Source organism: Stenella coeruleoalba (genome assembly GCF_951394435.1).
Source record: "Stenella coeruleoalba genome assembly, contig: scaffold_95, whole genome shotgun sequence".
NCBI classification, from domain to species: Eukaryota; Metazoa; Chordata; class Mammalia; order Artiodactyla; family Delphinidae; genus Stenella; species Stenella coeruleoalba.
Window position 1 is genome coordinate 679,940 of NW_027646206.1, and position 26,296 is coordinate 706,235.

Below are 26,296 nucleotides of genomic sequence, written 5' to 3' on the forward strand. Positions count from 1 at the left end.
TCGGAGACATAGCAATCCATATGTTTTAAGATACTTACTAGTCAGGTACATTCTTAGGCGTTTAATATGCGGTGTTGAGTCCATTTCGTTGAGCAAGGAGTAGCTCTTGTCTATTCCATATTTGGCTTAAGGAACTTTATCTGTGCTCTGCCGGGGACCAGCCCCAGCTGAACAGGATTCACCCAAAGGGGAAGACGGAGTCGGCGTGGACAGAACTCAAGACACCTCTTCTTGGGTGCAAGGATCTGACAAATTTATTTTCAAGATTCCAAAAGCTTTTATATTATAAAGTGATCTCATTTTCAAATTCAACATCCTCATTTCCACGCCAAAAACTCCCCCACATAGGTCACAAAACAAAGGTAATTTACATCAGCAGATTGATTAAAACAGGTTAGGTAATTTTCCCATCGCCCAGAGTCTCTTTCTTCTCCTGTGGTTAATCACATGTTGGTCACATCTACGTCAGGAACACAGTCTGTGGTTTCATCGTCTTCTTTAGAAAATTAGATGTTCTTGTACCTATATGTTCTTGTTCAATCAGCCAACTATTCAAAGCACAAACTCAAGCACATTATTCTTTTAACAATTGTAAATATTTATAGACTATTTTCTTCTACCTTCATAATCAAAACAAGGCACTAAATTATACAAAAAACAATTCTACTTATAAAAGGCTACCAAGTAGCCTACTCTATCTAATTTATTATGTACCCACTGTAGCATAAAACCTTCCCACCACCATACCCAAAAATTTCCTAACCTACAATAGTAATCAAAACAATCAAAACAATACACATCATTTTTTATACTTCTAAAAAACCATGGGAGCGGACATTGTACCGTAAACTCATTGATTAAACCCACTGTTGCATAAAACCTTGTCACCATACCCAGGTATTTCCCAGCATGTTTATAACTCCACTGGGAGGCCATAACTCTTGCAATTTTTCTTTTAAAGTACAAAGCTGCTGCAGAAATGTTCCCACCATTATATTTCCCCAACAAATATAATCATTAAAGGAGCCAAAGTAGCTATAATCCTTCTCTTGATTTTTACCCTAAATTGGGGTCTTTCCTAAACCCCTGCATTAAAACTATACATTTTTCCCAACACCAAAAGCAATCCTATAAAAATCACCTTAGGCAAAGGCAGGGAAAAACACAGAGAAAAGCTATGGTTCACGGAGGAAATGGGAAACAGAGCCCTGCTGCGGTGGAAGAGCAGTTGCCATTGGCCAGGTCTCTGGTCTGCTACCTGGGTTCTCATCTGAGCTGGGCGTGGGAAGCGAAGCAGCCATGGGGACAAGAGACCTCTCTCAAAAGGGGTGAGGGTTCAGGCTCCTGCAAAGTTGGGGGGGTGAGGGTCTATGCCCCACCTCTGTTGGCCCCCAAGTTCTCTCCTGATGGCCCCTCTGCGACTGTGCCTGTCTTAGGTTGTTCCTTCCCTGAGGAATCTTACCCGTCTCTGGCTAACCAGCCATCCTCCGGGGCCAAGCAGGGAGATGTGAGGTGTGCGAGTGAGCGAGGTGCAGCGCCCCCAGAGAAGGTCAGTTGTCTGTCACCTTGGTAGCCTATGCCCCCGTGGCCTCCACGCCCAGCACCTGCCCTGGGATTCCCTCACCAACTGGCGGGGCCCCGGCTCTGATCACATGTCTTCGGGAACCCAGGTTTCTCCTCCAGAGAGGGCCCAGCTTACAGCACTGGGCAAGAGAGGCCAATTGCACGGCACCAGCCACCAGGAGGCCTTAACCTCAGTGTGGGCAGAAAAGCCCAGGCATCAGCCCTGGGCTAGGAGACTGTGAGAAGAGAGCGCCTCTTGGCAAAAGGGCAAGAGGGGCCGTTGCAGGACAGAGAAAGGAAGAACTTTCATCAGCAGGAAGTCCCAGGGGGGAAGGGCTTTCTCTGCCCAGGGATACCAGGCTCTTGGCTCAAAGCAACTAAATGTGTGGGGCATGATTTGGAAAAAAGCTTTGTTTTTCCATATTTATGTCTGACAGCACCAGCTTTGCAGAGGAGAGCTTTGCTTCTCCATATTTATACCCGATAGCACCAACTTTGCTTGATACTATGGGTCTCGTCTGTGCTGTGACTCAAAGGCACTTCCTATATGGCTCCCGACAGTGCTCATTTCAATCTCTGGTTTTATGCAGCACCCCAACTCACCTTTCCCCTTAAGCAAGCATAAGTTGTTTTTCTAAATTTGAGACCCTGTTCTGTTCTGTAATTCAGTTCCTGTGTAGCCAAGTTTACATTCCGTGTATTACTGATATCTTATGATGTTTCTTTTTCTGTGTGACTTATTTCAGTTAGAATCATCATACCTGAATCCACTCATTGTGCTGCTAAGGGCCTGATGACATAGATTTCATTGCTGAGTGATATTGCTTTGTAAGTGAATACCACAACTTCTTTATCCATTTTTCACTTTCTGCGATGTTGAACTTGTACTGTAAACGAGGTTCTTGTAAACAGAGCCGTTCCAAACTTTGGGGTGGCTGTGTCTTTTTGAATTTAATTTCCCTAAGCTATAGGACCATAAGTGGCAGTGCCCTAGGCTCTGTTGCTTTGTTTTTTAGATGTTTCAGGAAACACCATACACTTCTCCCAAGTGTCTGTTGGCAATTTACATCCCGCCCATCAGCATAACAAGGCTCCCAGTTCTCCATGGCCTGTTGCCTTTCTGGATTTTACACTTTTTTCAGATGGCCCTTTTGACCGGGGGGAAGTGAGACTTCATTGTAGTGCAGATTTCCTTTGCAAGCTTGCTTGGTTGGCCAAAAAGGGCGTATGCGTTTTTTCCTGAATATATTCAGGATAAAACGCATACGCCCTTTTTGGCCAAGTGCATCATTGTGGACGTTCTGCATCTTTTACTATGCTTTCAATGCAATTCCAGTCTACCTCCTGAAATCGGTTTCCTGCAATTCTGCCCCGCTTTCAAGTCCTCTTGGCAGCCTTACTTCAGTCTATTTTTGGACGATAGCTGTCATTTATAACTCTGCAGGTTTGTGAATTACAGTGCCCCTGAGCTCCTTTCTTCAACTCGCTTTCTTGTGACCTGGCCGCAACACCGCAGGATGGCTTCAGGCCCTAATCTGGTTCCGGCCCGGCATGCTGAGCCTTTGGTTAATTCCTCTTCCTGGTGGGAAATGAGAGTTAAATTTGCCCGTCCAGACACCTCCAGCTAGCCTCTCATTGGTTCTCGCTATTCCTGTTCATCTTCCGCAGAAATTGCAAACTGGGCCAAACAGGAGGTTAAAGGGACTGACTCTCCAAGTGGGGAGAGTGTTAGTAAAGCGTCTGGAATGTTGCACCCGAGTACTAGGGGAGGAAAACTGAGACATATTTGAACACGTCTCCCGTTCACATGGTTGATCATACTTGGGTTCCACATGCATGTTTTAGCTGAAGGAAGAATACCTTAAACCTGGAGAGTTAAGACCCGTGTAATGGGTACCATGCAGTATGACTTCAAAGGGTCTTCATTTGCTCACCGAACCTCTCCAATCCTATCACTGCTGCGTTTATGCCCCTGTACACATGCTTGATTCTCTTTCGGAGACATAGCAATCCATAGGTTTTAAGATACTTACTAGTCAGGTACATTCTTAGGCGTTTAATATGCGGTGTTGAGTCCATTTCGTTGAGCAAGGAGTAGCTCTTGTCTATTCCATATTTGGCTTAAGGAACTTTATCTGTGCTCATTTCAATCTCTGGTTTTATGCAGCACCCCAACTCACCTTTACCCTTAAGCAAGCATAAGTTGGTTTTCTAAATTTGAGACCCTGTTCTGTTCTGTAATTCAGTTCCTGTGTAGCCAAGTTTACATTCCGTGTATTACTGATATCTTATGATGTTTCTTTTTCTGTGTGACTTATTTCAGTTAGAATCATCATACCTGAATCCACTCATTGTGCTGCTAAGGGCCTGATGACACAGATTTCATTGCTGAGTGATATTGCTTTGTAAGTAAATACCACAACTTCTTTATCCATTTTTCACTTTCTGCGATGTTGAACTTGTATTGTAAACGAGGTTCTTGTAAACAGAGCCGTTCCAAACTTTGGGGTGGCTGTGTCTTTTTGATTTTAATTTCCCTAAGCTATAGGACCATAAGTGGAAGTGCCCTAGGTTCTGTTGCTTTGTTTTTTAGATGTTTCAGGAAACACCATACACTTCTCCCGAGTGGTTGTTCGCAATTTACATCCCGCCCATCAGCATAACAAGGCTCCCAGTTCTCAATGGCCTGTTGCCTTTCTGGATTTTACACTTTTTTCAGATGGCCCTTTTGACCAGGGGGAAGTGAGACTTCATTGTAGTGCAGATTTCCTTTGCAAGCTTGCTTGGTTGGCCAAAAAGGGCGTATGCGTTTTTTCCTGAATATATTCAGGAAAAAACGCATACGCCCTTTTTGGCCAAGTGCATCATTTTGGACGTTCTGCCTCTTTTACTATGCTTTCAATGCAATTCCAGTCTACCTCCTGAAATCGGTTTCCTGCAATTCTGCCCCGCTTTCAAGTCCTCTTGGCAGCCTTACTTCAGTCTATTTTTGGACGATAGCTGTCATTTATAACTCTGCAGGTTTGTGCATTACAGTGCCCCTGAGCTCCTTTCTTCAACTCGCTTTCTTTTGAGCTGGCCGCAACACCGCAGGATGGCTTCAGGCCCTAATCTGGTTCCGGTACGGCACACTGAGCCTTTGGTTATTTCCTCTTCCTGGTGGGAAATGAGAGTTAAATTTGCCCGTCCAGACACCTCCAGCTAGCCTCTCATTGGTTCTCGCTATTCCTGTTCATCTTCTGCAGAAATTGCAAACTGGGCCAAACAGGAGGTTAAAGGCGCTGACTCTCCAAGTGGGGAGAGTGTTAGTAAAGCGTCTGGAATGTTGCACCCGAGTACCAGGGGAGGAAAACTGAGACATATTTGAACACGTCTCCCGTTCACATGGTTGATCATACTTGGGTTCCACATGCATGTTTTAGCTGAAGGAAGAATACCTTAAACCTGGAGAGTTGAGACCCGTGGAATGGGTACCATGCAATATGACTTCAAAGGGTCTTCATTTGCTCACCGAACCTCTCCAATCCTATCACTGCTGCGTTTATGCCCCTGTACACATGCTTGATTCTCTTTTGGAGACATAGCAATCCATAGGTTTTACGATACTTACTAGTCAGGTACATTCTTAGGCGTTTAATATGCGGTGTTGAGTCCATTTCGTTGAGCAAGGAGTAGCTCTTGTCTATTCCATATTTGACTTAAGGAACTTTATCTGTGCTCATTTCAATCTCTGGTTTTATGCAGCACCCCACCTCACCTTTACCCTTAAGCAAGCATAAGTTGGTTTTCTAAATTTGAGACCCTGTTCTGTTCTGTAATTCAGTTCCTGTGTAGCCAAGTTTACATTCCGTGTATTACTGATATCTTATGATGTTTCTTTTTCTGTGTGACTTACTTCAGTTACAATCATCCTACCTGAATCCACTCATTGTGCTGCTAAGGGCCTGATGACACAGATTTCATTGCTGAGTGATACTGCATTGTACGTAAGTACCACATGTTCTTTATCCATTTTTCACTTTCTGCGATGTTGAACTTGTACTGTAAACGAGGTTCTTGTAAACAGAGCCGTTCCAAACTTTGGGGTGGCTGTGTCTTTTTGATTTTAATTTCCCTAAGCTATAGGACCATAAGTGGAAGTGCCCTAGGCTCTGTTGCTTTGTTTTTTAGATGTTTCAGGAAACACCATACACTTCTCCCAAGTGTCTGTTGGCAATTTACATCCCGCCCATCAGCATAACAAGGCTCCCAGTTCTCAATGGCCTGTTGCCTTTCTGGATTTTACACTTTTTTCAGATGGCCCTTTTGACCGGGGGGAAGTGAGACTTCATTGTAGTGCAGATTTCCTTTGCAAGCTTGCTTGGTTGGCCAAAAAGGGCGTATGCGTTTTTTCCTGAATATATTCAGGAAAAAACGCATACGCCCTTTTTGGCCAAGTGCATCATTGTGGACGTTCTGCCTCTTTTCCTATGCTTTCAATGCAATTCCAGTCTACCTCCTGAAATCGGTTTCCTGCAATTCTGCCCCGCTTTCAAGTCCTCTTGGCAGCCTTACTTCAGTCTATTTTTGGACGATAGCTGTCATTTATAACTCTGCAGGTTTGTGAATTACAGTGCCCCTGAGCTCCTTTCTTCAACTCGCTTTCTTGTGACCTGGCCGCAACACCGCAGGATGGCTTCAGGCCCTAATCTGGTTCCGGCACGGCACGCTGAGCCTTTGGTTAATGCCTCTTCCTGGTGGGAAATGAGAGTTAAATTTGCCCGTCCAGACACCTCCAGGTAGTCTCTCATTGGTTCTCGCTATTCCTATTCATCTTCCGCAGAAATTGCAAACTGGGCCAAACAGGAGGTTAAAGGGACTGACTCTCCAAGTCGGGAGAGTGTTAGTAAAGTGTCTGGAATGTTGCACCCGAGTACTAGGGGAGGAAAACTGAGACATATTTGAACACGTCTCCCAATCACATGGTTGATCATACTCTAGGTTCCACATGCATGTTTTAGCTGAAGGAAGAATACCTTAAACCTGGGTAGTTGAAACCCGTGGAATGGGTACCATGCAATATGACTTCAAAGGGTCTTCATTTGCTCACCGAACCTCTCCAATCCTATCACTGCTGCGTTTATGCCCCTGTACACATGCTTGATTCTCTTTCGGAGACATAGCAATCCATAGGTTTTAAGATACTTACTAGTCAGGAACATTCTTAGGCGTTTAATATGGGGTGTTGAGTCCATTTCGTTGAGCAAGGAGTAGCTCTTGTCTATTCCATATTTGGCTTAAGGAACTTTATCTGTGCTCATTGCAATCTCTGGTTTTATGCAGCACCCCAACTCACCTTTACCCTTAAGCAAGCATAAGTTGTTTTTCTAAATTTGAGACCCTGTTCTGTTCTGTAATTCAGTTCCTGTGTAGCCAAGTTTCCATTCCCTGTATTACTGATATCTTATGATGTTTCTTTTTCTGTGTGACTTATTTCAGTTAGAATCATCATACCTGAATCCACTCATTGTGCTGCTAAGGGCCTGATGACACAGATTTCATTGCTGAGTGATATTGCTTTGTAAGTAAATACCACAACTTCTTTATCCATTTTTCACTTTCTGCGATGTTGAACTTGTACTGTAAACGAGGTTCTTGTAAACAGACCCGTTCCAAACTTTGGGGTGGCTGTGTCTTTTTGATTTTAATTTCCCTAATCTATAGGACCATAAGTGGAAGTGCCCTAGGTTCTGTTGCTTTGTTTTTTAGATGTTTCAGGAAACACCATACACTTCTCCCGAGTGGTTGTTGGCAATTTACATCCCGCCCATCAGCATAACAAGGCTCCCAGTTCTCCATGGCCTGTCCTGCCTTTCTGGATTTTACACTTTTTTCAGATGGCCCTTTTGACCGGGGGGATGTGAGACTTCATTGTAGTGCAGATTTCCTTTGCAAGCTTGCTTGGTTGGCCAAAAAGGGCGTATGCGTTTTTTCCTGAATATATTCAGGAAAAAACTCATACGCCCTTTTTGGCCAAGTGCATCATTGTGGACGTTCTGCCTCTTTTCCTATGCTTTCAATGCAATTCCACTCTACCTCCTGAAATCGGTTTCCTGCAATTCTGCCCCGCTTTCAAGTCCTCTTGACAGCCTTACTTCAGTCTATTTTGGATGATAGCTGTCATTTATAACTCTGCAGATTTGTGAATTACAGTGCCCCTGAGCTCCTTTCTTCAACTTGCTTTCTTGTGACCTGGCCGCAACACCGCAGGATGGCTTCAGGCCCTAATCTTGTTCCGGCACGGCACACTGAGCCTTTCGTTATTTCCTTTTCCTGGTGGGAAATGAGAGTTAAATTTGCCCGTCCAGACACCTCCAGCTAGTCTCTCATTGGTTCTCGCTATTCCTGTTCATCTTCCGCAGAAATTGCAAACTGGGCCAAACAGGAGGTTAAAGGCGCTGACTCTCCAAGTGGGGAGAGTGTTAGTAAAGCGTCTGGAATGTTGCACCCGAGTACCAGGGGAGGAAAACTGAGACATATTTGAACACGTCTCCCGTTCACATGGTTGATCATACCTGGGTTCCACATGCATGTTTTAGCTGAAGGAAGAATACCTTAAACCTCGAGAGTTGAGACCCGTGTAATGGGTACCATGCAATATGACTTCAAAGGGTCTTCATTTGCTCACCGAACCTCTCCAATCCTATCACTGCTGCGTTTATGCCCCTGTACACATGCTTGATTCTCTTTCGGAGACATAGCAATCCATAGGTTTTAAGATACTTACTAGTCAGGTACATTCTTAGGCGTTTAATATGCGGTGTTGAGTCCATTTCGTTGAGCAAGGAGTAGCTCTTCTCTATTCCATATTTGACTTAAGGAACTTTATCTGTGCTCATTTCAATCTCTGGTTTTATGCAGCACCCCAACTCACCTTTCCCCTTAAGCAAGCATAAGTTGGTTTTCTAAATTTGAGACCCTGTTCTGTTCTGTAATTCAGTTCCTGTGTAGCCAAGTTTACATTCCGTGTATTACTGATATCTTATGATGTTTCTTTTTCTGTGTGACTTATTTCAGTTAGAATCATCGTACCTGAATCTACTCATTATGCTGCTACGGGCCTGATGACATAGATTTCATTGCTGAGTGACACTGCATTGTACGTAAGTACCACAAGTTCTTTATCCATTTTTCACTTTCTGGGATGTTGAACTTGTACTGTAAACGAGGTTCTTGTAAACAGAGCCGTTCCAAACTTTGGGGTGGCTGTGTCTTTTTGATTTTAATTTCCCTAAGCTATAGGACCATAAGTGGAAGTGCCCTAGGCTCTGTTGCTTTGTTTTTTAGATGTTTCAGGAAACACCATACACTTCTCCCAAGTGTCTGTTGGCAATTTACATCCCGCCCATCAGCATAACAAGGCTCCCAGTTCTCAATGGCCTGTTGCCTTTCTGGATTTTACACTTTTTTCAGATGGCCCTTTTGACAGGGGGGAAGTGAGACTTCATTGTAGTGCAGATTTCCTTTGCAAGCTTGCTTGGTTGGCCAAAAAGGGCGTATGCGTTTTTTCCTGAATATATTCAGGAAAAAACGCATACGCCCTTTTTGGCCAAGTGCATCATTGTGGACGTTCTGCCTCTTTTCCTATGCTTTCAATGCAATTCCAGTCTACCTCCTGAAATCGGTTTCCTGCAATTCTGCCCCGCTTTCAAGTCCTCTTGGCAGCCTTACTTCAGTCTATTTTTGGACGATAGCTGTCATTTATAACTCTGCAGGTTTGTGAATTACAGTGCCCCTGAGCTCCTTTCTTCAACTCGCTTTCTTGTGACCTGGCCGCAACACCGCAGGATGGCTTCAGGCCCTAATCTGGTTCCGGCCCGGCACGCTGAGCCTTTGGTTAATTCCTCTTCCTGGTGGGAAATGAGAGTTAAATTTGCCCGTCCAGACACCTCCAGCTAGTCTCTCATTGGTTCTCGCTATTCCTGTTCATCTTCCGCAGAAATTGCAAACTGGGCCAAACAGGAGGTTAAAGGGACTGACTCTCCAAGTCGGGAGAGTGTTAGTAAAGCGTCTGGAATGTTGCACCCGAGTACCAGGGGAGGAAAACTGAGACATATTTGAACACGTCTCCCGATCACATGGTTGATCATACTCTAGGTTCCACATGCATGTTTTAGCTGAAGGAAGAATACCTTAAACCTGGGTAGTTGAAACCCGTGGAATGGGTACCATGCAATATGACTTCAAAGGGTCTTCATTTGCTCACCGAACCTCTCCAATCCTATCACTGCTGCGTTTATGCCCCTGTACACATGCTTGATTCTCTTTCGGAGACATAGCAATCCATAGGTTTTAAGATACTTACTAGTCAGGAACATTCTTAGGCGTTTAATATGGGGTGTTGAGTCCATTTCGTTGAGCAAGGAGTAGCTCTTGTCTATTCCATATTTGGCTTAAGGAAATTTATCTGTGCTCATTGCAATCTCTGGTTTTATGCAGCACCCCAGCTCACCTTTCCCCTTAAGCAAGCATAAGTTGTTTTTCTAAATTTGAGACCCTGTTCTGTTCTGTAATTCAGTTCCTGTGTAGCCAAGTTTCCATTCCCTGTATTACTGATATCTTATGATGTTTCTTTTTCTGTGTGACTTATTTCAGTTAGAATCATCATACCTGAATCCACTCATTGTGCTGCTAAGGGCCTGATGACACAGATTTCATTGTTGAGTGATATTGCTTTGTAAGTAAATACCACAACTTCTTTATCCATTTTTCACTTTCTGCGATGTTGAACTTGTACTGTAAACGAGGTTCTTGTAAACAGAGCCGTTCCAAACTTTGGGGTGGCTGTGTCTTTTTGATTTTTATTTCCCTAAGCTATAGGACCATAAGTGGAAGTGCCCTAGGTTCTGTTGCTTTGTTTTTTAGATGTTTCAGGAAACACCATACACTTCTCCCGAGTGGTTGTTGGCAATTTACATCCCGCCCATCAGCATAACAAGGCTCCCAGTTCTCCATGGCCTGTCCTGCCTTTCTGGATTTTACACTTTTTTCAGATGGACCTTTTGACCGGGGGGAAGTGAGACTTCATTGTAGTGCAGATTTCCTTTGCAAGCTTGCTTGGTTGGCCAAAAAGGGCGTATGCGTTTTTTCCTGAATATATTCAGGAAAAAACGCATACGCCCTTTTTGGCCAAGTGCATCATTGTGGACGTTCTACCTCTTTTCCTATGCTTTCAATGCAATTCCAGTCTACCTCCTGAAATCGGTTTCCTGCAATTTTGCCCCGCTTTCAAGTCCTCTTGGCAGCCTTACTTCAGTCTATTTTTGGACGATAGCTGTCATTTATAACTGCAGGTTTGTGAATTACAGTGCCCCTGAGCTCCTTTCTTCAACTCGGTTTCTTTTGAGCTGGCCGCAACACCGCAGGATGGCTTCAGGCCCTAATGTGGTTCCGGTACGGAACGCTGAGCCTTTGGTTATTTCCTCTTCCTGTTGCGAAATGAGAGTTAAATTTGCCCGTCCAGACACCTCCAGCTAACCTCTCATTGGTTCTCGCTATTCCTGTTCATCTTCCGCAGAAATTGCAAACTGTGCCAAACAGGAGGTTAAAGGCGCTGACTCTCCAAGTGGGGAGAGTGTTAGTAAAGCGTCTGGAATGTTGCACCCGAGTACCACGGGAGGAAAACTGAGACATATTTGAACACGTCTCCTGATCACATGGTTGATCATACTCTGGGTTCCACATGCATGTTTTAGCTGAAGGAAGAATACCTAAAACCTGGGTAGTTGATACCCGTGGAATGGGTACCATGCAATATGACTTCAAAGGGTCTTCATTTGCTCACCGAACCTCTCCAATCCTATCACTGCTGCGTTTATGCCCCTGTACACATGCTTGATTCTCTTTCGGAGACATAGCAATCCATAGGTTTTAAGATACTTACTAGTCAGGTACATTCTTAGGCGTTTAATATGCGGTGTTGAGTCCATTTCGTTGAGCAAGGAGTAGCTCTTGTCTATTCCATATTTGACTTAAGGAACTTTATCTGTGCTCATTTCAATCTCTGGTTTTATGCAGCACCCCAACTCACCTTTACCCTTAAGCAAGCATAAGTTGGTTTTCTAAATTTGAGACCCTGTTCTGTTCTGTAATTCATTTCCTGTGTAGCCAAGTTTACATTCCGTGTATTGCTGATATCTTATGATGTTTCTTTTTCTATGTGACTTACTTCAGTTAGAATCATCATACCTGAATCCACTGATTGTGCTGCTAAGGGCCTGATGACACAGATTTCATTGCTGAGTGATATTGCTTTGTAAGTAAATACCACAACTTCTTTATCCATTTTTCACTTTCTGCGATGTTGAACTTGTACTGTAAACGAGGTTCTTGTAAACAGACCCGTTCCAAACTTTGGGGTGGCTGTGTCTTTTTGATTTTAATTTCCCTAATCTATAGGACCATAAGTGGAAGTGCCCTAGGTTCTGTTGCTTTGTTTTTTAGATGTTTCAGGAAACACCATACACTTCTCCCGAGTGGTTGTTGGCAATTTACATCCCGCCCATCAGCATAACAAGGCTCCCAGTTCTCCATGGCCTGTCCTGCCTTTCTGGATTTTACACTTTTTTCAGATGGCCCTTTTGACCGGGGGGAAGTGAGACTTCATTGTAGTGCAGATTTCCTTTGCAAGCTTGCTTGGTTGGCCAAAAAGGGCGTATGCGTTTTTTCCTGCATATATTCAGGAAAAAACGCATACGCCCTTTTTGGCCAAGTGCATCATTGTGGACGTTCTGCCTCTTTTCCTATGCTTTCAATGCAATTCCAGTCTACCTCCTGAAATCGGTTTCCTGCAATTCTGCCCCGCTTTCAACTTCTTGGCAGCCTTACTTCAGTCTATTTTTGGACGATAGCTGTCATTTATAACTCTGCAGGTTTGTGAATTACAGTGCCCCTGAGCTCCTTTCTTCAACTCGCTTTCTTTTGAGCTGGCCGCCACACCGCAGGATGGCTTCAGGCCCTAATCTGGTTCCGGTACGGCACGCTGAGCCTTTGGTTATTTCCTCTTCCTGGTGGGAAATGAGAGTTAAATTTGCCCATCCAGACACCTCCAGCTAGCCTCTCATTGGTTCTCGCTATTCCTGTTCATCTTCCGCAGAAATTGCAAACTGGGCCAAACAGGAGGTTAAAGGCGCTGACTCTCCAAGTGGGGAGAGTGTTAGTAAAGCGTCTGGAATGTTGCACCCGAGTTCCAGGGGAGGAAAACTGAGACATATTTGAACACGTCTCCCGATCACATGGTTGATCATACTCTAGGTTCCACATGCATGTTTTAGCTGAAGGTAGAATACCTTAAACCTGGGTAGTTGAAACCCGTGGAATGTGTACCATGCAATATGACTTCAAAGGGTCTTCATTTGCTCACCGAACCTCTCCAATCCTATCACTGCTGCGTTTATGCCCCTGTACACATGCTTGATTCTCTTTTGGAGACATAGCAATCCATAGGTTTTACAATAATTACTAGTCAGGTACATTCTTAGGCGTTTAATATGCGGTGTTGTGTCCATTTCGTTGAGCAAGGAGTAGCTCTTGTCTATTCCATATTTGACTTAAGGAACTTTATCTGTGCTCATTTCAATCTCTGGTTTTATGCAGCACCCCAACTCACCTTTACCCTTAAGCAAGCATAAGTTGGTTTTCTAAATTTGAGACCCTGTTCTGTTCTGTAATTCAGTTCCTGTGTAGCCAAATTTCCATTCCGTGTATTACTGATATCTTATGATGTTTCTTTTTCTGTGTGACTTATTTCAGTTAGAATCATCATACCTGAATCCACTCATTGTGATGCTAAGGGCCTGATGACATAGATTTCATTGCTGAGTGATATTGCTTTGTAAGTAAACACCACAACTTCTTTATCCATTTTTCACTTTCTGCGATGTTGAACTTGTACTGTAAACGAGGTTCTTGTAAACAGAGGCGTCCCAAACTTTGGGGTGGCTGTGTCTTTTTGATTTTAATTTCCCTAAGCTATAGGACCATAAGCGGCAGTGCCCTAGGCTCTGTTGCTTTGTTTTTTAGATGTTTCAGGAAACACCATACACTTCTCCCGAGTGTCTGTTGGCAATTTACATCCCGCCCATCAGCATAACAAGGCTCCCAGTTCTCCATGGCCTGTCCTGCCTTTCTGGATTTTACACTTTTTTCAGATGGCCCTTTTGACCGGGGGGAAGTGAGACTTCATTGTAGTGCAGATTTCCTTTGCAAGCTTGCTTGGTTGGCCAAAAAGGGCGTATGAGTTTTTTCCTGAATATATTCAGGAATAATTTGCCCGTCCAGACACCTCCAGCTAGCCTCTCATTGGTTCTCGCTATTCCTGTTCATCTTCCGCAGAAATTGCAAACTGGGCCAAACAGGAGGTTAAAGGCGCTGACTCTCCAAGTGGGGAGAGTGTTAGTAAAGCGTCTGGAATGTTGCACCGGAGTACCAGGGGAGGAAAACTGAGACATATTTGAACACGTCTCCCGTTCACATGGTTGATCATACTTGGGTTCCACATGCATGTTTTAGCTGAAGGAAGAATACCTTAAACCTGGAGAGTTGAGACCCGTGGAATGGGTACCATGCAATATGACTTCAAAGGGTCTTCATTTGCTCACCGAACCTCTCCAATCCTATCACTGCTGCGTTTATGCCCCTGTACACATGCTTGATTCTCTTTTGGAGACATAGCAATCCATAGGTTTTACGATACTTACTAGTCAGGTACATTCTTAGGCGTTTAATATGCGGTGTTGAGTCCATTTCGTTGAGCAAGGAGTAGCTCTTGTCTATTCCATATTTGACTTAAGGAACTTTATCTGTGCTCATTTCAATCTCTGGTTTTATGCAGCACCCCAACTCACCTTTACCCTTAAGCAAGCATAAGTTGGTTTTCTAAATTTGAGACCCTGTTCTGTTCTGTAATTCAGTTCCTGTGTAGCCAAGTTTACATTCCGTGTATTACTGATATCTTATGATGTTTCTTTTTCTGTGTGACTTATTTCAGTTAGAATCATCATACCTGAATCCACTCTTTGTGATGCTAACGGCCTGATGACATAGATTTCATTGCTGAGTGATATTGCTTTGTAAGTAAATACCACAACTTCTTTATCCATTTTTCACTTTCTGCGATGTTGAACTTGTACTGTAAACGAGGTTCTTGTAAACAGAGGCGTCCCAAACTTTGGGGTGGCTGTGTCTTTTTGATTTTAATTTCCCTAAGCTATAGGACCATAAGTGGCAGTGCCCTAGGCTCTGTTGCTTTGTTTTTTAGATGTTTCAGGAAACACCATACACTTCTCCCGAGTGTCTGTTGGCAATTTACATCCCGCCCATCAGCATAACAAGGCTCCCAGTTCTCCATGGCCTGTCCTACCTTTCTGGATTTTACACTTTTTTCAGATGGCCCTTTTGACCGGGGGGAAGTGAGACTTCATTGTAGTGCAGATTTCCTTTGCAAGCTTGCTTGGTTGGCCAAAAAGGGCGTATGCGTTTTTTCCTGAATATATTCAGGAATAATCTGCCCGTCCAGACACCTCCAGCTAGCCTCTCATTGGTTCTCGCTATTCCTGTTCATCTTCCGCAGAAATTGCAAACTGGGCCAAACAGGAGGTTAAAGGCGCTGACTCTCCAAGTGGGGAGAGTGTTAGTAAAGCGTCTGGAATGTTGCACCCGAGTACCAGGGGAGGAAAACTGAGACATATTTGAACACGTCTCCCGTTCACATGGTTGATCATACTTGGGTTCCACATGCATGTTTTAGCTGAAGGAAGAATACCTTAAACCTGGAGAGTTGAGACCCGTGTAATGGGTACCATGCAATATGACTTCAAAGGGTCTTCATTTGCTCACCGAACCTCTCCAATCCTATCACTGCTGCGTTTATGCCCCTGTACACATGCTTGATTCTCTTTTGGAGACATAGCAAACCATAGGTTTTACGATACTTACTAGTCAGGTACATTCTTAGGCGTTTAATATGCGGTGTTGAGTCCATTTCGTTGAGCAAGGAGTAGCTCTTGTCTATTCCATATTTGACTTAAGGAACTTTATCTGTGCTCATTTCAATCTCTGGTTTTATGCAGCACCCCAACTCACCTTTACCCTTAAGCAAGCATAAGTTGGTTTTCTAAATTTGAGACCCTGTTCTGTTCTGTAATTCAGTTCCTGTGTAGCCAAGTTTACATTCCGTGTATTACTGATATCTTATGATGTTTCTTTTTCTGTGTGACTTATTTCAGTTAGAATCATCATACCTGAATCCACTCTTTGTGATGCTAACGGCCTGATGACATAGATTTCATTGCTGAGTGATATTGCTTTGTAAGTAAATACCACAACTTCTTTATCCATTTTTCACTTTCTGTGATGTTGAACTTGTACTGTAAACGAGGTTCTTGTAAACAGAGGCGTCCCAAACTTTGGGGTGGCTGTGTCTTTTTGATTTTAATTTCCCTAAGCTATAGGACCATAAGTGGCAGTGCCCTAGGCTCTGTTGCTTTGTTTTTTAGATGTTTCAGGAAACACCATACACTTCTCCCGAGTGTCTGTTGGCAATTTACATCCCGCCCATCAGCATAACAAGGCTCCCAGTTCTCCATGGCCTGTCCTACCTTTCTGGATTTTACACTTTTTTCAGAAGGCCCTTTTGACCGGGGGGAAGTGAGACTTCATTGTAGTGCAGATTTCCTTTGCAAGCTTGCTTGGTTGGCCAAAAAGGGCGTATGCGTTTTTTCCTGAATATATTCAGGAATAATCTGCCCGTCCAGACACCTCTAGCTGGCCTCTCATTGGTTCCCGCTATTCCTGTTCATCTTCCGCAGAAATTGCAAACTGGGCCAAACAGGAGGTTAAAGGCGCTGACTCTCCAAGTGGGGAGAGTGTTAGTAAAGCGTCTGGAATGTTGCACCCGAGTACCAGGGGAGGAAAACTGAGACATATTTGAACACGTCTCCCGTTCACATGGTTGATCATACTTGGGTTCCACATGCATGTTTTAGCTGAAGGAAGAATACCTTAAACCTGGAGAGTTGAGACCCGTGTAATGGGTACCATGCAATATGACTTCAAAGGGTCTTCATTTGCTCACCGAACCTCTCCAATCCTATCACTGCTGCGTTTATGCCCCTGTACACATGCTTGATTCTCTTTTGGAGACATAGCAATCCATAGGTTTTCCGATACTTACTAGTCAGGTACATTCTTAGGCGTTTAATATGCGGTGTTGAGTCCATTTCGTTGAGCAAGGAGTAGCTCTTGTCTATTCCATATTTGACTTAAGGAACTTTATCTGTGCTCATTTCAATCTCTGGTTTTATGCAGCACCCCAACTCACCTTTACCCTTAAGCAAGCATAAGTTGTTTTTCTAAATTTGAGACCCTGTTCTGTTCTGTAATTCAGTTCCTGTGTAGCCAAGTTTCCATTCCGTGTATTACTGATATCTTATGATGTTTCTTTTTCTGTGTGACTTATTTCAGTTAGAATCATCATACCTGAATCCACTCATTGTGCTGCTAAGGGCCTGATGACATAGATTTCATTGCTGAGTGATATTGCTTTGTAAGTGAATACCACAACTTCTTTATCCATTTTTCACTTTCTGCGATGTTGAACTTGTACTGTAAACGAGGTTCTTGTAAACAGAGCCGTTCCAAACTTTGGGGTGGCTGTGTCTTTTTGATTTTAATTTCCCTAAGCTATAGGACCATAAGTGGAAGTGCCCTAGGCTCTGTTGCTTTGTTTTTTAGATGTTTCAGGAAACACCATACACTTCTCCCAAGTGTCTGTTGGCAATTTACATCCCGCCCATCAGCATAACAAGGCTCCCAGTTCTCCATGGCCTGTCCTGCCTTTCTGGATTTTACACTTTTTTCAGATGGCCCTTTTGACCGGGGGGAAGTGAGACTTCATTGTAGTGCAGATTTCCTTTGCAAGCTTGCTTGGTTGGCCAAAAAGGGCGTATGCGTTTTTTCCTGAATATATTCAGGAAAAAACGCATACGCCCTTTTTGGCCAAGTGCATCATTGTGGACGTTCTGCCTCTTTTCCTATGCTTTCAATGCAATTCCAGTCTACCTCCTGAAATCGGTTTCCTGCAATTCTGCCCCACTTTCAAGTCCTCTTGGCAGCCTTACTTCAGTCTATTTTTGGACGATAGCTGTCATTTATAACTCTGCAGGTTTGTGAATTACAGTGCCCCTGAGCTCCTTTCTTCAACTCGCTTTCTTGTGACCTGGCCGCAACACCGCAGGATGGCTTCAGGCCCTAATCTGGTTCCGGCCCGGCACGCTGAGCCTTTGGTTAATTCCTCTTCCTGGTGGGAAATGAGAGTTAAATTTGCCCGTCCAGACACCTCCAGCTAGCCTCTCATTGGTTCTCGCTATTCCTGTTCATCTTCCGCAGAAATTGCAAACTGGGCCAAACAGGAGGTTAAAGGCGCTGACTCTCCAAGTGGGGAGAGTGTTAGTAAAGCGTCTGGAATGTTGCACCCGAGTACCAGGGGAGGAAAACTGAGACATATTTGAACACGTCTCCCGATCACATGGTTGATCATACTCTGGGTTACACATGCATGTTTTAGCTGAAGGAAGAATACCTTAAACCTGGAGAGTTGAAACCCGTGGAATGGGTACCATGCAATATGACTTCAAAGGGTCTTCATTTGCTCACCGAACCTCTCCAATCCTATCACTGCTGCGTTTATGCCCCTGTACACATGCTTGATTCTCTTTCGGAGACATAGCAATCCATAGGTTTTAAGATACTTACTAGTCAGGTACATTCTTAGGCGTTTAATATGCGGTGTTGAGTCCATTTCGTTGAGCAAGGAGTAGCTCTTGTCTATTCCATATTTGGCTTAAGGTACTTTATCTGTGCTCATTTCAATCTCTGGTTTTATGCAGCACCCCAACTCACCTTTACCCTTAAGCAAGCATAAGTTGGTTTTCTAAATTTGAGACCCTGTTCTGTTTTGGAATTCAGTTCCTGTGTAGCCAAGTTTACATTCCGTGTATTAGTGATATCTTATGATGTTTCTTTTTCTGTGTGACTTATTTCAGTTAGAATCATCATACCTGAATCCACTCATTGTGATGCTAAGGGCCTGATGACACAGATTTCATTGCTGAGTGATATTGATTTGTAAGTGAATACTACAACTTCTTTATCCATTTTTCACTTTCTGCGATGTTGAACTTGTACTGTAAACGAGGTTCTTGTAAACAGAGCCGTTCCAAACATTGGGGTGGCTGTGTCTTTTTGATTTTAATTTCCCTAAGCTATAGGACCATAAGTGGAAGTGCCCTAGGCTCTGTTGCTTTGTTTTTTAGATGTTTCAGGAAACACTATACACTTCTCCCAAGTGTCTGTTGGCAATTTACATCCCGCCCATCAGCATAACAAGGCTCCCAGTTCTCAATGGCCTGTCCTGCCTTTCTGGATTTTACACTTTTTTCAGATGGCCCTTTTGACCGGGGGGAAGTGAGACTTCATTGTAGTGCAGATTTCCTTTGCAAGCTTGCTTGGTAGGCCAAAAAGGGCGTATGCGTTTTTTCCTGAATATATTCAGGAAAAAACGCATACGCACTTTTTGGCCAAGTGCATCATTGTGGACGTTCTGCCTCTTTTCCTATGCTTTCAATGCAATTCCAGTCTACCTCCTGAAATCGGTTTCCTGCAATTCTGCCCCGCTTTCAAGTCCTCTTGGCAGCCTTACTTCAGTCTATTTTTGGACGATAGCTGTCATTTATAACTCTGCAGGTTTGTGAATTACAGTGCCCCTGAGCTCCTTTCTTCAACTCGCTTTCTTGTGACCTGGCCGCAACACCGCAGGATGGCTTCAGGCCCTAATCTGGTTCCGGCACGGCACGCTGAGCCTTTGGTTAATTCCTCTTCCTGGTGGGAAATGAGAGTTAAATTTGCCCGTCCAGACACCTCCAGCTAGCCTCTCATTGGTTCTCGCTATTCCTGTTCATCTTCCGCAGAAATTGCAAACTGGGCCAAACAGGAGGTTAAAGGGACTGACTCTCCAAGTCGGAAGAGTGTTAGTAAAGCTTCTGGAATGTTGCACCCGAGTACCAGGGGAGGAAAACTGAGACATATTTGAACACGTCTCCCGTTCACATGGTTGATCATACTTGGGTTCCACATGCATGTTTTAGCTGAAGGAAGAATACCTTAAACCTGGGTAGTTGAAACCCGTGGAATGGGTACCATGCAATATGACTTCAAAGGGTCTTCATTTGCTCACCGAACCTCTCCAATCCTATCACTGCTGCGTTTATGCCCCTGTACACATGCTTGATTCTCTTTCGGAGACATAGCAATCCATAGGTTTTAAGATACTTACTAGTCAGGTACATTCTTAGGCGTTTAATATGGGGTGTTGAGTCCATTTCGTTGAGCAAGGAGTAGCTCTTGTCTATTCCATATTTGGCTTAAGGAACTTTATCTGTGCTCATTTCAATCTCTGGTTTTATGCAGCACCCCAACTCACCTTTGCCCTTAAGCAAGCATAAGTTGGGTTTCTAAATTTGAGACCCTGTTCTGTTCTGTAATTCAGTTCCTGTGTAGCCAAGTTTCCATTCCGTGTATTACTGATATCCTATGATGTTTCTTTTTCTGTGTGACTTATTTCAGTTAGAATCATCATACCTGAATCCACTCATTGTGCTGCTAAGGGCCTGATGACACAGATTTCATTGCTGAGTGATATTGCTTTGTAAGTAAATACCACAACTTCTTTATCCATTTTTCACTTTCTGCGATGTTGAACTTGTACTGTAAACGAGGTTCTTGTAAACAGAGCCGTTCCAAACTTGGGGTGGCTGTGTCTTTTTGATTTTAATTTCCCTAAGCTATAGGACCATAAGTGGAAGTGCCCTAGGCTCTGTTGCTTTGTTTTTTAGATGTTTCAGGAAACACCATACACTTCTCCCGAGTGGTTGTTGGCAATTTACATCCCGCCCATCAGCATAACAAGGCTCCCAGTTGTCCATGGCCTGTCCTGCCTTTCTGGATTTTACACTTTTTTCAGATAGCCCTTTTGACCGGGTGGAAGTGAGACTTCATTGTAGTGCAGATTTCCTTTGCAAGCTTGCTTGGTTGGCCAAAAAGGGCGTATGCGTTTTTTCCTGAATATATTCAGGAAAAAACGCATATGCCCTTTTTGGCCAAGTGCATCATTGTGGATGTTCTGCCTCTTTTCCTATGCTTTCAATGCAATTCCAGTCTACCTCCTGAAATCGGTTTCCTGCAATTCTGCCCCGCTTTCAAGTCCTCTTGGCAGCCTTACTTCAGTCTATTTTTGGACGATAGCTGTCATTTATAAGTCTGCAGGTTTGTGAATTACAGTGCCCCTGAGCTCCTTTCTTCAACTCGCTTTCTTGTGACCTGGCCGCAACACCGCAGGATGGCTTCAGGCCCTAATCTTGTTCCGGCCCGGCACGCTGAGCCTTTGGTTAATTCCTCTTCCTGGTGGGAAATGAGAGTTAAATTTGCCCGTCCAGACACCTCCAGCTAGTCTCTCATTGGTTCTCGCTATTCCTGTTCATCTTCCGCAGAAATTGCAAACTGGGCCGAACAGGAGGTTAAAGGGACTGACTCTCCAAGTGGGGAGAGTGTTAGTAAAGCGTCTGGAATGTTGCACCCGAGTACCAGGGGAGGAAAACTGAGACATATTTGAACACGTCTCCCGTTCACATGGTTGATCATACTCTGGGTTCCACATGCATGTTTTAGCTGAAGGAAGAATACCTTAAACCTGGAGAGTTGAGACCCGTGGAATGGGTACCATGCAATATGACTTCAAAGGGTCTTCATTTGCTCACCGAACCTCTCCAATCCTATCACTGCTGCGTTTATGCCCCTGTACACACGCTTGATTCTCTTTCGGAGACATAGCAATCCATAGGTTTTAAGATACTTACTAGTCAGGTACATTCTTAGGCGTTTAATATGGGGTGTTGAGTCCATTTCGTTGAGCAAGGAGTAGATCTTGTCTATTCCATATTTGGCTTAAGGAACTTTATCTGTGCTCATTTCAATCTCTGGTTTTATGCAGCACCCCAACTCACCTTTACCCTTAAGCAAGCATAAGTTGCTTTTCTAAATTTGAGACACTGTTCTGTTCTGTAATTCAGTTCCTGTGTAGCCAAGTTTACATTCCGTGTATTAGTGATATCTTATGATGTTTCTTTTTCTGTGTGACTTATTTCAGTTAGAATCATCGTACCTGAATCCACTCATTGTGCTGCTAAGGGCCTGATGACATAGATTTCATTGCTGAGTGATATTGCTTTGTAAGTAAATACCACAACTTCTTTATCCATTTTTCACTTTCTGCGATGTTGAACTTGTACTGTAAACGAGGTTCTTGTAAACAGAGCCGTTCCAAACTTTGGGGTGGCTGTGTCTTTTTGATTTTAATTTCCCTAAGCTATAGGACCATAAGTGGCAGTGCCCTAGGCTCTGTTGCTTTGTTTTTTAGATGTTTCAGGAAACACCATACACTTCTCCCGAGTGTCTGTTGGCAATTTACATCCCGCCCATCAGCATAACAAGGCTCCCAGTTCTCCATGGCCTGTCCTGCCTTTCTGGATTTTACACTTTTTTTAGATGGCCCTTTTGACCGGGGGGAAGTGAGACTTCATTGTAGTGCAGATTTCCTTTGCAAGCTTGCTTGGTAGGCCAAAAAGGGCGTATGCGTTTTTTCCTGAATATATTCAGGAAAAAACGCATACGCACTTTTTGGCCAAGTGCATCATTGTGGACGTTCTGCCTCTTTTCCTATGCTTTCAATGCAATTCCAGTCTACCTCCTGAAATCGGTTTCCTGCAATTCTGCCCCGCTTTCAAGTCCTCTTGGCAGCCTTACTTCAGTCTATTTTTGGATGATAGCTGTCATTTATAACTCTGCAGGTTTGTGAATTACAGTGCCCCTGAGCTCCTTTCTTCAACTCGCTTTCTTGTGACCTGGCCGCAACACCGCAGGATGGCTTCAGGCCCTAATCTGGTTCCGGCACGGCACGCTGAGCCTTTGGTTAATTCCTCTTCCTGGTGGGAAATGAGAGTTAAATTTGCCCGTCCAGACACCTCCAGCTAGCCTCTCATTGGTTCTCGCTATTCCTGTTCATCTTCCGCAGAAATTGCAAACTGGGCCAAACAGGAGGTTAAAGGGACTGACTCTCCAAGTCGGAAGAGTGTTAGTAAAGCTTCTGGAATGTTGCACCCGAGTACCAGGGGAGGAAAACTGAGACATATTTGAACACGTCTCCCATTCACATGGTTGATCATACTCTGGGTTCCACATGCATGTTTTAGCTGAAGGAAGAATACCTTAAACCTGGAGAGTTGAGACCCGTGGAATGGGTACCATGCAATATGACTTCAAAGGGTCTTCATTTGCTCACCGAACCTCTCCAATCCTATCACTGCTGCGTTTATGCCCCTGTACACATGCTTGATTCTCTTTCGGAGACATAGCAATCCATAGGTTTTCCGATACTTACTAGTCAGGTACATTCTTAGGCGTTTAATATGGGGTGTTGAGTCCATTTCGTTGAGCAAGGAGTAGCTCTTGTCTATTCCATATTTGACTTAAGGAACTTTATCTGTGCTCATTTCAATCTCTGGTTTTATGCAGCACCCCAACTCACCTTTACCCTTAAGCAAGCATAAGTTGGTTTTCTAAATTTGAGACCCTGTTCTGTTCTGTAATTCAGTTCCTGTGTAGCCAAGTTTACATTCCGTGTATTACTGATATCTTATGATGTTTCTTTTTCTGTGTGACTTATTTCAGTTAGAATCATCATACCTGAATCCACTCATTGTGATGCTAAGGGCCTGATGACATAGATTTCATTGCTGAGTGATATTGCTTTGTAAGTAAATACCACAACTTCTTTATCCATTTTTCACTTTCTGCGATGTTGAACTTGTACTGTAAACGAGGTTCTTGTAAACAGAGCCGTCCCAAACTTTGGGGTGGCTGTTTCCTTCTGATTTTAATTTCCCTAAGCTATAGGGCCATAAGTGGCAGTGCCCTAGGCTCTGTTGCTTTGTTTTTTAGATGTTTCAGGAAACACCATACACTTCTCCCGAGTGGTTGTTGGCAATTTACATCCCGCCCATCAGCATAACAAGGCTCCCAGTTCTCCATGGCCTGTCCTGCCTTTCTGGATTTTACACTTTTTTCAGATGGCCCTTTTGACCGGGGGGAAGTGAGACTTCATTGTAGTGCAGATTTCCTTTGCAAGCTTGCTTGGTTGGCCAAAAAGGGCGTATGCGTTTTTTCCTGAATATATTCAGGAAAAAACGCATACGCCCTTTTTGGCCAAGTGCATCATTGTGGACGTTCTGCCTCTTTTCCTATGCTTTCAATGCAATTCCAGTCTACCTCCTGAAATCAGTTTCCTGCAATTCTGCCCCGCTTTCAAGTCCTCTTGGCAGCCTTACTTCAGTCTATTTTTGGACGATAGCTGTCATTTATAACTCTGCAGGTTTGTGAATTACAGTGCCCCTGAGCTCCTTTCTTCAACTCGCTTTCTTTTGAGATGGCCGCAACACCGCAGGATGGCTTCAGGCCCTAATCTGGTTCCGGTACGGCACGCTGAGCCTTTGGTTATTTCCTCTTCCTGGTGGGAAATGAGAGTTAAATTTGCCCATCCAGACACCTCCAGCTAGCCTCTCATTGGTTCTCGCTATTCCTGTTCATCTTCCGCAGAAATTGCAAAATGTGCCAAACAGGAGGTTAAAGGCGCTGACTCTCCAAGTGGGGAGAGTGTTAGTAAAGCGTCTGGAATGTTGCACCCGAGTACCAGGGGAGGAAAACTGAGACATATTTGAACACGTCTCCCGATCACATGGTTGATCATACTCTGGGTTCCACATGCATGTTTTATCTGAAGGAAAAATACCTAAAACCTGGGTATTTGAAACCCGTGGAATGGGTACCATGCAATATGACTTCAAAGGGTCTTCATTTGCTCACCGAACCTCTCCAATCCTATCACTGCTGCGTTTATGCCCCTGTACACATGCTTGATTCTCTTTCGGAGACATAGCAATCCATAGGTTTTAAGATACTTACTAGTCAGGTACATTCTTAGGCGTTTAATATGCGGTGTTGAGTCCATTTCGTTGAGCAAGGAGTAGCTCTTGTCTATTCCATATTTGGCTTAAGGAACTTTATCTGTGCTCATTTCAATCTCTGGTTTTATGCAGCACCCCAACTCACCTTTACCCTTAAGCAAGCATAAGTTGGTTTTCTAAATTTGAGACCCTGTTCTGTTTTGGAATTCAGTTCCTGTGTAGCCAAGTTTACATTCCGTGTATTAGTGATATCTTATGATGTTTCTTTTTCTGTGTGACTTATTTCAGTTAGAATCATCATACCTGAATCCACTCATTGTGATGCTAAGAGCCTGATGACACAGATTTCATTGCTGAGTGATATTGATTTGTAAGTGAATACTACAACTTCTTTATCCATTTTTCACTTTCTGCGATGTTGAACTTGTACTGTAAACGAGGTTCTTGTAAACAGAGCCGTTCCAAACATTGGGGTGGCTGTGTCTTTTTGATTTTAATTTCCCTAAGCTATAGGACCATAAGTGGAAGTGCCCTAGGCTCTGTTGCTTTGTTTTTTAGATGTTTCAGGAAACACTATACACTTCTCCCAAGTGTCTGTTGGCAATTTACATCCCGCCCATCAGCATAACAAGGCTCCCAGTTCTCAATGGCCTGTCCTGCCTTTCTGGATTTTACACTTTTTTCAGATGGCCCTTTTGACCGGGGGGAAGTGAGACTTCATTGTAGTGCAGATTTCCTTTGCAAGCTTGCTTGGTAGGCCAAAAAGGGCGTATGCGTTTTTTCCTGAATATATTCAGGAAAAAACGCATACGCACTTTTTGGCCAAGTGCATCATTGTGGACGTTCTGCCTCTTTTCCTATGCTTTCAATGCAATTCCAGTCTACCTCCTGAAATCGGTTTCCTGCAATTCTGCCCCGCTTTCAAGTCCTCTTGGCAGCCTTACTTCAGTCTATTTTTGGACGATAGCTGTCATTTATAACTCTGCAGGTTTGTGAATTACAGTGCCCCTGAGCTCCTTTCTTCAACTCGCTTTCTTGTGACCTGGCCGCAACACCGCAGGATGGCTTCAGGCCCTAATCTGGTTCCGGCACGGCACGCTGAGCCTTTGGTTAATTCCTCTTCCTGGTGGGAAATGAGAGTTAAATTTGCCCGTCCAGACACCTCCAGCTAGCCTCTCATTGGTTCTCGCTATTCCTGTTCATCTTCCGCAGAAATTGCAAACTGGGCCAAACAGGAGGTTAAAGGGACTGACTCTCCAAGTCGGAAGAGTGTTAGTAAAGCTTCTGGAATGTTGCACCCGAGTACCAGGGGAGGAAAACTGAGACATATTTGAACACGTCTCCCGTTCACATGGTTGATCATACTTGGGTTCCACATGCATGTTTTAGCTGAAGGAAGAATACCTTAAACCTGGAGAGTTGAGACCCGTGTAATGGGTACCATGCAATATGACTTCAAAGGGTCTTCATTTGCTCACCGAACCTCTCCAATCCTATCACTGCTGCGTTTATGCCCCTGTACACATGCTTGATTCTCTTTCGGAGACATAGCAATCCATAGGTTTTACGATACTTACTAGTCAGGTACATTCTTAGGCGTTTAATATGCGGTGTTGAGTCCA

General features: G+C 43.9%; 1 long non-coding RNA gene across 4 annotated transcripts in view; it reads left to right on the plus strand.

Moving 5' to 3' along the window:
• The window catches only part of LOC307181257, a 448,188-nt gene that overhangs the window by 51,754 nt on the left and 370,138 nt on the right, over positions 1-26,296 (plus strand). The gene's annotated exons all lie outside the window — the stretch shown is intronic.